The sequence below is a fragment of the Myotis lucifugus genome, unplaced genomic scaffold, assembly GCF_000147115.1.
Source record: "Myotis lucifugus unplaced genomic scaffold, Myoluc2.0 scaffold_133, whole genome shotgun sequence".
In the NCBI taxonomy this organism is placed as follows: Eukaryota; Metazoa; Chordata; class Mammalia; order Chiroptera; family Vespertilionidae; genus Myotis; species Myotis lucifugus.
The window spans coordinates 1,640,151-1,652,585 of record NW_005871181.1 but is presented as its reverse complement, the minus strand read 5'-3'; the positions used below and the strand labels follow the sequence as shown (position 1 = coordinate 1,652,585).

The window sequence follows — 12,435 nt, the reverse complement described above, 5'->3', positions numbered from 1 at the left end:
TTGGACGCCATCTGTGCACCGGAAGGTTGATGGTTTGATTCCGTCAGGGCACACGCCCAGGTTGTGAGCTTGATCTCCAGTAGGAGGCGTACAGGAGGCAGCTGATGGATCCATGTTTCTCTCCCTCTCTCCCTCTTCTTTCTTCTTTCTCTAAATATATCAATAAAAAATCTTTAAAAAAAAAAAGAAGAAGTAAACACACATTGCAGCTGGCCATTTTCAGAAAGTTCTGTGAAGATACTTAAGAAAAAATCCCTGTCCTGTTTTGGAGCCACCAAAAGCAAGCTCAGTTTGCTTCACTCTATGCTCCGGAAATACCATCAACCTTCCTACCTCTCTCTGCTTGATTTAACGTGACAAATCTTGGCCTCTTTTGAGGAACAGAATGTGTTACGTAATTTTCAATATCATGCCCTCAGAAGTTCCTAGTGACTTTATCAAGACATGTAAACAAGGACACCTCATGTAAAAGGAGCGAGTGATCATGGCTCCACGTTCCACCCGTTGAATGATACTCTGATGACCTAATCGGGTTCTCAAATGCATAAATACCGCGTGCCTCGGAACATCAAGGGCATCATCTACACACGGGCATGGTTCAAGTCAACTTATGTGCTGTGTTTCCTCGATTAAGGGACTTGCCAGCTGACAGGCAGAGGAGGAAGTTGTGACATCTCTCAGTGATCCGCCTGAGTGTGTGTGAACTTTGCTGTTCACCTGATTGTCACCTCATGGGAACGATTCGCATTGGCAATGGCATATGGAGTTGGTTTTAACTTAAATTTGAATCTCTTAAAATGCCTCCCCAAAAGACTGCCCTGTGGTGCTGCCCTGGAAATAAAGCCATTATGTGCAGAGGAGCTCAGCCTGTCACATGCTTGACAGTGCAGTTACAGACCACAGAAATGGCCAGGTTTCTGAAGAAATCACAAAATGTGGATGGCTAACAGAGGTTGGCTTGAATAATTCCTGTGTCACTTATGTGCCAATTATTCATCTGTCAAAGCTTGCAAACAAGGAGTAAACAATACGGAATGTTTAACCTAATAGCAAACAACAACAAAAAGCACAAATAAACATAGGAAACTCTAATATTCCTCCATAATTTTAAAATTTTACTTTCAGTCCTGATAAAGAGCTCAAGATGATGAAGATAGATTATGAAAAGCATCACATCACTGTGATACCAAAAGTATTGAGCAATGAACCCTGGCTGGATAGATCAATTGATTAGAGCACTGTCCAGGTACGCCAAGGTTGCAGGTTAGACCCTCGGGCAGGGCACATATAGGAATCAGCCAATGAATGTTTAAGTCACTGTCTCTGTCTCTCTCTCTCTCTGTCTCTCTCTCTCTCTCTCCCCGTCAAAGAACCTAGAAATGAAAAATGCTCGGTTCAATTCTTATACTTTTTTGCTGAACCTTAGGAAACACACTTGTCTCTATACTTTGCTCTCTTCCTCATGGTCACTTCTTCCCAGTCTCCTCTGCTGATTATTCTCCATTTCTCTGTCTTCTGATTATTAAAAAAGCTAAGTCCTGAGACCTTTTTTAAAAAAATTTTCTACACTCGCTCCCTAGGTGGCCACAGCTAGCCCCCATAGTTTTAATACCATATATATGCTGACAAACCCCAAACTTATAACTTTAGCTTTACATGTCGACTCTGAACTTCACACTCATTTATCCATCTTCCTACATGGCACAATTCATTTAGATGCCTACTATGCATCTCAAAATTAACATTTCCAGAATGTTGCTCTTCTGTTGATCTCTGCCCTTTAACTACATTTAGGCTCCCTCAATATTTTCCATCTTCTTGTTGCTCAGACCAAAATCTTTAGCTACACCCTTGATTCCTTCTTTCTCTAAAATCACCCATGCAACCTGTATGCCCATTCATTCCACAAATGTGTCATTCATTAGTTCGCTACCATATTCCTGGATCCTAGAAAAAAATTAACCCTCTGAAAGTATGGAGAAGACTGCATACCCAGGCTGTTTGCAAACTTAAACACATGATTTTTTTAGTCCTCAACTGTATTACCTTTTAAAAGCTGCAAATATATCTATTTAAAAGAAAAAAACTAAAACTGTACTTTCAAACAAAATGGTTTTTTAAACAAGGCTAAGTAAATACATGAACCAAATAGACTTTCTAGAACAGTGAAAAATTATATTTCCATACCTATCTATATCTATATCTATCTATCTATTTATCTATACACACACACACACAGATTCTAGTAAGTGGAGAAATAATAAAATAGATAAATAAGCTAATTTGTACTGAGTGTTTACCATGTGCCAGGAATTGTTAGTCCTCACAAGGACTCCCATGAGGGACTATTCCCAGTTTACAGATTAGGAAATTGAGTTTTATGGTGTTTAAACCACATGTTAAGTTTAAACAGCTAGTCAGTCCCGGAGCGAGAATTTAAACTGCATTATATTGTATCATTTTGCCTAATTACTATATATAGGTATGCATGTGTATTAACTTAAATTAGAAACAGAACATTAAATAAAGAAGTGTAAAATATAATGTAAACAATTCTAGTCCCTTAGAGGTTTTAAAATTGTATAAGCTTTTATAAAATGATCATAATGTACACATTTTTATAGTTTTCAAATTGTATTTCTAATAGTTGATACAAAAAATTTATGTGTTTTAAGTGTAAATTATGAAGCATAATAGAATAAACTCTCGTGAACCTTCCATCCAGCTAGACAGGTGTGGGGACCTTTTTTCTGCCACGGCCATTTGGATATTTAAAACCTCATTCTCAGGCCATAAAAAATTATCAACTTAAAAATTAGCCTGTTATATTTGGTCAAACATTTAATTAACTGATCCTTAATGCCTTAGCAGGACCAGACCAAATGATTTCACGGGCCTTATACGGCCCCCGGGCCAGATGTTCCCCACCCCTGAGCTAGAATAATGAGTATTGCCCAAAAGGTTAAATTTATCCCTGGTCCTTTCTTCAATCACACTCAGCTCCCTAGAGGTAAATGCTATCTTGAATTGAGTTCATATCATTCTTTTGTTTTTCTTAGAAATTTGACCACAAGATTGTTTCCCTGGATAATATATATAGTTTAGATTTATTTCTATGTGATCTTTTAAGATGGTATCATTTTGTATAAAGTTCTTTGGGTTTTTTTTCTCATTAAATGTTAATGCTTCTATGATTCAGAGCTGTGGTTCATTGATTTCACTGCTCTATTGTATTCCATTTTATGATGATTCCAAATTTATTGGTCCATCCTTCTGCTGACTTCTCCTATAAACATCAAGGCATGTTATAAAGCTACTGTAAGACATTATGATATTTACACAATAGTCAAATTGATCAACAGAACCAAATAGAGAGCTTAGAAACAGGACCACACCAGATGGTAACTCAATATCTAACAAGAGTAAATTGCAGATCTGTGTGGAAAGGATGAACTCTTTGGAAAATGGTGCTAAGATACTTGATGATCTGGAAAAGAAACACTGCCTTATATTATAAACAACAGCAAATCCAAGATGGATTAAAAGCTGAAAAGCAAACCTCTAAAACTTAAAGAAGACAATATAAAGGGATGACTTTATGACCCCCAGTTGGGAAAAAGAAAATTATTTCGGACAACAGAAAAAGTGCTGACCATAAGGGAAAATAATTGATAAATTCTAACTAACAGTCAGAGAATGCTTTCATAAAAGGATACCATAAAGAAAATACATGGAGAATTATTAAGAATTTCTTTTGTAAGTACAATTCCCTGTTCCCTAAAATAGTTACTACTTGAGCACCTCACTCTGACTTCATCTACTTCTTCCTAGTGCTCTGAAGGGTAGGTACTACATAAACACTGTTGATTAACAGACTTTCATTTTAAAACTGTTTTCTGTGGCAGCATATGTAAAATTCTACCTTGCTCTAAACAAAGTCGACCAACTATAGGTGGCATTGTTGTAGCATATATCATGTTCTCAATTACCCTGTATGACAGCAAAGACTGATACCAGTAAAACTTCATTTAAGTTTTTTAATTCAATTGAACCAGGAGGTCATTGACACTTCAGTAATTGCTATTGAAAACCATTTGGCTGAAAGAGAAACACACACACACACACACACACACACACACACACACACGCCCAAAATAAACTGTGACATAATCTTCACTACAGATAATTCATTTTAAAAGAATTACCTAGTCTGGTTCTTGGTACAAGATCAGCATTGCAATGGTTTTACCTGGTAGATGTGTTAATGATTCGAATATAGTCCAAACATGACATAATTTATACGACCCAAATAAAGAAAAATTGTCAGTACTTCTTTCTCCCAATATTTCCCTATTTGCAAACAGAAAGTCCAGTTCTTCAGGTTGGTTCTACGTCTAAACTCTGGAATAAACACAAGGAAACGAAAAGACTTAGAGAGAGCAAGGCAGTGGTTTGGAAGAATCTGGGACCAGCCCTCTTTCTACAGATGGCGACAAGGTGGCAAGTTGGTGACCACAGGTGAGTCGCCAGTACTGTCCACGTCCCCATAGTACTGAATGTGGGTGACCTGCTTATTTCCCCCGATTAGGGACCTCCAGGAAAGTCTTTGACTTTTTTCTGATTTCCTCTCTGCTTTTATCCCAAGAAGAAATGGCTTAGCGTAGCTAAGTGCCTAACATTCCCTAGTCTGGGAATTTTAAAGATGCGGAGCCCCATGAGAGCATGGCAGAGAAGGGGGTGTAGGTGCACAATTCAGACTATAAATGTATTCTGTAAAGTCTGGCATCTGTCCTCTCTTCCATTAGATCATGGGTTCCCACCAGTGGGGACCTTCTGGTATTTTTTTTCTTTGCTAAACTATAAAATTCATTGTTAGGATCACAAATCCTGTTGTCAAAAAAAAGTCACCACAATACCAGAAGGCATGACTAGTTGTATAAGGAATCATTGAACTCTAATCATTGTAACTGTTTTTAAAAATGCTGTATTTCAGGGCTATTCAACCCATATTCTATATGTAAAACTTAGATCTCTGAAAAGAGCAGTGCAAATGAACACAGGGTGGAAATCAGAAACTGAGAAGCGTGTCCATGAATACAACAAGACGGTGATAAGCCAGAGAAAGAACCAGGTAGACTATCACTCTTCCTGCAGAGGGTGGCTCCTGCAATTGTGAAAACAGCTTGGGATTCAGATACACAAGCATCTTGGCTTGAGACCCATCTGTCCGTCGGTGTCACGTACAAGCCATGTGATCCTGAACAAGTTCTGCCATCTCTCCGGCTGCTTTGTGAAAGGGAAGGAATGAATCCTCGGCTCCCTGCCTCGTGCGAAGATTTGATGAGATGACGCACTTAAAACACTTTGTAAACTGGAAGGCATTATAGGAACATGATTCATCTATTTAAAGAACAATTATCGAAACCGATTCTCCCTGAGGAAAGAACAAAGGAAATGGGCTTATTTAATTATAGCAGAAGGAATTTATATTAGGCAGCGGGAAAAGCACCCTGGCCGTGACACTGATTACAAAGGAGGGAACTGGGATGCTTTCTGAGGAATAAACCATCATTGCTGGAGAGAATTAAAACAATGCTGCCTGGAGGTAGAGGGAGAGGGTGTGTGCCATTTCCTGGTGCTACTCGGGATAGAAATCGGGCGCAAAGTTAATAAAAGTCTTTGGCCACTTTAGTCATCTAAAGACAGCCTTACACCCTGTTTTCTGGGGCCCTAATGAATCTAATACCAAACTATGTAATTCTAAAGCATTTGCTGGCTCCATCTTGTAAAAGTTGAATGAAGACCTGTCTCTTCCCCTCCATTCTTTCCAGATGAATATCTTTAAGTGAGTCACCAACCTACGAGAGTAATTTGATGGCAGTGTGCCGAATATGAAGCCATGCAGGGCTGTCCTCAGGGAAATTCAAGGAAGGGGACAGGGGGACAATCATACCACTCTCTGATCCTTCCCACAAGCGACATCGAGGGCCCCCTCTGTAGAAAGTGCTGGAAGGATGCAGGAGAAGCTCAAGCAGACAGGGTCTCTGTTCTCAAGGAGTTTCAGTTCAGTGGGAAAGGCAGATATTACTCAAAGCCACTTTATTGAAAATAAATGCCCGGAAAGTGTATAATAAAGGGGCTTATTATACAAACCAGAGAAGCTAAGTAAGGGTGACCTGACCCTTAACAGTAAGTGTTAACTAGGCAAAGATAACACTTGGAGGTTTTGTAGCTGAAAGGCCAGCAGGTGCAAGGGTCCTGTGGCCAAAGGGTTGTATGGGCTGAGCCAAATGAGAGAGAGATGGATGGAGACGCACCAGAAAGAGACTTGTAGACCATCTTTAGGATGCTGGTCTTTATCCTCAGAGCAATGTGAAGTCACTATTGCAATGAAGGTCAAGAGAAAAGCAAACCACAGAACCTACGAACGGCTTGTGGAAAGGCCTTAACTGTTGTTCTGCAATGAAATGAGGAAGGATTGAAAATCATTGGAGCCTCCTTACATCACAGGTGTGCTTGGCCAGCCATCTCCTCTCTTTCCAAGTGGACCAGGCCCCTGATCATCTCAGTTTCTGCACCCTGTGGACAACTCTGCCTAGCTACTCCTCTGCCCCCTATAGAAACTGAACAATGGGCCATGGGAGTTAGGTACATGCAGTCCACAAAGAAATATGTATTTCCTAAGGTGGTAAAAGTGTATGGAGGGGAAAGCATGGCAGCCGGCAATGAATGTGAGTCAGTACGGGACCACCTAAACCTGGGGGTAGACCAAGAAAGAGAAACTGCCATTCAGACTTACATAACCTCTTTTCTGCTCTAAGATAATGGCTATCTATAAAAAATGCCCAAACTATTAGTAGCTCAGTATTTTAAAAAAAAGAGAGAAGAAAAAAAACTCTGGCAGGGAAATAATAACAAAATGTATGATCCACAGAGGTGGTGGAAAGATATAATGTTATTTTACATATTTGATATAGAGCCTAAATTAAGCCACAGAAAAGAGCCCATGAATCTTCACAGCCTCATTATCAAGCCTCCTTAAACCTCAAATACAGAAAAATACATTTCATAAACAAAGACCCAATAGGATTTTAATAGTACAATAAATTTCACAGACATTTGCACTAATCACATTTCACTACATTTTTTTTTGAAGAAAGAAATTCCATTTGATGGAGAGTCAGATTTTGAAAGAGGGTACAAAATATATTTTAGGGAGCCAGTTTTCAACTAACCATGGAAATACAAGTCAAATATATTATAGTCACATCAAGTATTAGGAATCTGCAAATATGCACATCTGCCTCTCCCCCCACTCCTCAGATTCCTTGTGTCGTGGCTCAATCCCCTAAGAACTCATCTTTCCTCCAACCACTGCACATGGCAGGAAAGTCAGCCCTCAGTTAGAGCTGTCAGTCCCTGAGGTGTTCAAGGATCCTGCATGCCTTTCCACAGCTATATCTTTCTTCAATATGTGGGTGGTTTTCTACTGCAAGTTTCCATCTAATCATTACCTGGTTTTGTTGAAGACGCTCTAGCTTGAACGCCATCGCCACAATAGTCTCATACGCAAAGAGATACGTTTACCCAGGACTCCCCTTAGACCAGAGCAAGAGGGGGTCCTACCTGGGCCCGGCACTTTAGCTGGCTCTTCTTTGACCTTCTCCATGGATCAAGAGGACGTACCCACCTAAATGTACCTCCATTCTCAACCCTGTTAAGTCCTGGGACCCTGCAATTCCCTACCTTAATGGTCCCAAGCTTACTCTGGGGAGGGGGGATTTTTAGATGAGATTAACCTTTATATTTATTTCTTTAAATATGCTTGTATTGATTTGATTCTTATACACATGTTGAATCATTCATTCAATCATGTATGCATTCGTTTAGCAAATATATTGGGATTTCTCTGATGTGCCAGTTGTTATTCTAAGCTCTGGGGACACAGCAGAGACATAACATTCTCTCCCTCATAGAACTTAGAGTCCAAAGGGGGAAGTGAGCAATAAAAAAATGCAAACACGATATTCTGAGAGCGGTAACGCAATTTTGGAGGTACTCCTTAAACAATGAATGAATGTGGAAATCCTTTATGGTGACCAAGAAACTTTATTTTTGGCTGGCCTTGTTTGCCACCAAATTGGAAAAAAAACCATTAAACAGAGGATCTCTTTTATGTTTCTATCAACTGAAGCTCCTGAACTAATCCAATGATGAGTCCACTTAATGATTGCTATTTACCTAAGCACATTCTGAACTGTTATCCCTTCTACAGACAACAAGAACGTTAAATCTGACATGGAGAATGGATTCCTTTGAACCTGAGAGGAGGAGGGGCACAGGCACATGAAAGAATTGCCATCTTCTTTATTTCAATTTGAAATGCATCCCTTTCCTTACCCCAGATTCTAATTCAAGGGGCTGCAGTCCCATGGCCATTCCCTCAAACCAGGTTCCATTGAGCCACTGATGGTGGCTTTTTAATTTCATCCTTCAGGTGTTGCATCAAGCAGAAAAAGCTGGGAACCACCGGTCAAAACATGATTGAAGCCGCCCCCCCCAAAGTTTTACTATCAACTGCAAAACCCACAAATAAAAATGAAGATGGGAAAATGCATCACTGAAAATCTAATGTGCAGTTGGCTAAATGATAAACCAATTTGAATTAGCGAATACTAATTGAAAAACTGCATGACAAAGTATTTTCCCATTAAAACAGAAATTTGCTAAAGGCGTTTTCAATTATTTATCGTGCTTCGGTGAAAAGCTCCACACATCCTAACTTTGCCTACTGATCGGATTTTGAGCACACCAGCACCTAGCCCAAATGACTTTAACAATTCTATGCCAATGACCTTGACGATGCTCTTCGATTTTTATGAGGTTCTTTTTTCTCTCTCTACTGTCCTCACACCTAACTGAACAGATGCTTTTCACTTGATAGCCTAATTACGATCTCTGAGTTTTAATATTTTTAACCTTATCAGGGCTTATCCGTATCCCAGAATCAGTTCAGTAGACTTTAGGAGACAAGTGGACTATGTAGACATTTTGGCCATCTGAAAGGACATTCTGGATGAAGGACTGTCTCCCTTTGAAGTTCACAAATATTTGAACGTCCTTTCAAATGCTGAGATAACGTCCTCTCCTCAAAATCAGGGCAGAGGTGGCTGCTGGGAGCCAGAATTGTGGATTCCAAGCCCACAGGGAAGGGAATATATTTGGAACATAATACCCTGTTGGTGCCCAATAAATGTTTATTAATGAGCCCCATGTTTTGACCCAGGCGTGGAGAATAAATCCAAGGAAGGAAGATTATGCAAACAGACAGGAAGGTCACCCAGCCCTACATGGGGTGTGGCCCAGGGTGGGGGCAGGACCAAGGCACGCAGGTGACAGGACAAATTCTCCTGGGTGTCCAGCGGCGACCCTCGCGAGCCCCACTCCAATAGTTGCCTAGTCCATTATAAAAGAGCGTAGAAGGACGTTTTAATCAGTGGCTGTTAAAATGGTTGTTTGAGAACAAAACGAAACTGAACACAGGCTCTCCTCTTAAGAGCTGAAAAGATTCTCAGGCCAGACTCCTCATGGAGACTCAAGAGTGAGGGAATCACATCTTAATGACCTCTGAGATTCATTAGTAATTGGTATGTCCGCCTTGTGTAATTGGATGGTAGAGAGCTCTCCTACAGCTAGACTTAGAAACCTCTGTTTAGCAAACAGATTTCGCATGAATGAGATGTGTTAGAAAGAATGACAAGTCCTGGGAAGTCACGTGATCCCAAGTGATGACATTGGGCAAGGGGCCCTGGAAAGGCAACACTTACAAAACAGTCTCACCGTCCCTGATAGGAAACCGAAAAGGCACGAAGCAGTAACCAAAATGCCTTGTAAGAGGCATTTGTCCTTCCCAACACTGCAGGGAAGACTGTCTGTGTGACTTGGCACCAGTCGTTAGCTATTTAAAATGATTGTTTTTAATCTAGTAAGTAAAACCGAAATTTGCTGTGGTTTCTTTTAATAAAATATTTATGATGCTAGGAAAATAGCTAAATAGCTCTGATCTGAAAGTAAACAATGGAACGGAACTACATTGATATCTTCCCCGTAGGACATACAGCTCAAAACACACGCACATAAAAGACAGTCAGGTCTAACATGAAGCTGTATTGCGTAGATGTTCTCTTCTTTAATTGAAATCGTATCTAAGGTGGCGATTACCTCTTGCCTCAGCTGCCCTCACCCTTTCTAGCCTGAAGGCCCAGAACTTGTGAATTATTAAACAATCATATTTGTAGCAGCAAATTGATTTTTGAGAGAATCCATATTGATTGAAATATTCAAGACTAATGATTTTGAGGTTAAGGTGTTTAGATGGTATTGCCTCTGATGGACTAAATGGGTAGGGCTTTTTTCCCTCCCTATTTATATTATTTTCCATTAATTGCTAGTTGAACTTGCTCTTCACTTTGAATCCATCCATCATACTAAAACCTGGTGCGGCCAGTTGGCTTTCTAAAACAATGCCAGGTGTTGTCGGTGTCCATGAAAAGAGGGAGACCATGTAGGTGAGCCAGCTGGTTGGCATCCTAACTATGAGGGTTGAAGTCATATTTGTAATTGTTGGTTAGGCTAATTAGGCGTGCTCTATTTCAGCAATTCAGAAGGCATCTCTACGCCACACACAACTGCCAATGAGTCACACAAGAGTCACCGGATAAGCGCACGGTGGTGAAAGCTGGGTAAATTAATTGCTAGTTACCAGGAAAAAGGAACACCAAGTTCATGGTCAAATGCACGTCACTGTAGGTCAGCACCTCTACCGTCATACCTGGTCACATGGTCACATACTATAATAACTCCCAACGAGAGTATTTGAGATGTCTGGCCTTGACTCAGTCTTTCAAAGGATTTTGTAGATGATTCAAAAGCCAAAACCCCATAGGTTATGGTCCCAGGACTTAATAAATAAGATTATCTTTATGATACCAATTCTGCAGGAAATCTGAGTGTTGGTCTGCCACTGATTGACTACATAAACTTGGTCAGCATATTTACTATCACCAGACCTCAGAAGTTCATCTAAAATAAGGTAAATAGAAGCTTCTCCATTTTTGAAGTACAGTACAGTGCACCTATACATTTTTATTGTTATAGTTGATATTCGAGTGAGAAGCTAAGCTTTTTAAGGTTGTAGAATGAGAGTCTGTGGCTCAGATACTTTCTTCCTCTCTTACCCCACATCAAAATCACCAACAAATCCGGTTGGCACTACCTTCACAGTATATCCAGGGACCCTCCACGTCTCCCCACCCCCCCAGGCATACCTCTGGGGTCCAAGCCGCCGTCACCTCTTCCTGGATTAGAGCCGTTGCCTCCTAGTGGGTGTCTTGGCTTCCGCCCTTGCCTCTCCTCAGTCTACTCTCTAAACAGCGGCTGGAACATCCTGTACAAATGTAAGTTACATTATGTCACTCCTCTCCCCAAAACCCTGCAGGTAGCTTCATCTCCTTCACTGTACAGGTCATGGCCATGATAGTGACGTCAATGACCCTACACAGGTGGCCTGTCCCCCCTTTTCCCTGACATGGCCTCTCACTGTTTTCTCCTTTGTAGATACTTCACTTGCGTCCGTTGCTGGCCTTGCTTTCCTCCATACACCAGGCAACTCCCTCCCTTTGTATCTGCTGGCCCCGTGACCAGGAGCCCCCCTTCCCAGCCGTCCACATGATCACTCCCTCAACTTCTTCTGGTCTTTTTGCAAATGTCATCTCACGGAGTCTTCCCTGACCTCCCTACTCAAAATGACCAACCCTCCTTCCCTCACTCTGTTTTCTTCCATCATGTGACATACTGTCTGTTGTTATTTTTTATTTGTGTACTTTCTTACTAGAATGTAGGCTCTATGCAGGCAGAGTCTTCAGACAGTGTGCCCAGACAGTGCTGGGTCAATAAATATATATTAAAGAATAGAAGAAAGAAGGAAGGGACGAAGGAAGGGAGGGATTCCAAATCTAGCCCTGGATTCTAGCAAAATATTTGATTCTCACGAACCAGTAAGCATATCCTTAGTTTTAAAAAAAATATAGTTTTTTATTGATTTCATAGAGGAAGGGATATAAAGAAAGAGATAGAAACATCACTGATGAGAGAGAATCATTGATTGGCTGCCTCCTGCACGCCCCCCACTGGGGATGGAGCCCGCAACCCAGGCATGTGCCCTGACCAGGAATCAAACTGTGACCTCCTTGTTCATAAGTCAATGGTCAACCACTGAACCATACCATTCTGGCAGTATATGCCTAGTTTTTAATGTACTATATGATCAGGGCATATTCCAAAACTATGTTGCTATAATTGTCCCCACCCCACTGGTTATAAACACTACAAATCAGTCACAAATTCTGGTTTAACTCTTGGGCTTACAATTAAAGT

At 40.7% G+C, this 12,435-nt stretch overlaps 1 protein-coding gene across 1 annotated transcript in view; it reads right to left on the bottom strand.

Annotated features, from left to right (window-relative positions):
- Positions 1 to 11,423, bottom strand: part of ESRRG (estrogen related receptor gamma) — a 349,680-nt gene extending 338,257 nt beyond the window's left edge. Inside the window, exon 1 of the mRNA XM_023758594.1 lies at positions 11,328 to 11,423. The gene's annotated coding sequence lies outside the window, so the exon portion shown is untranslated. The remainder of the gene's footprint in view (positions 1 to 11,327) is intronic.
- Between the last annotated feature and the right edge of the window lie 1,012 nt (positions 11,424 to 12,435).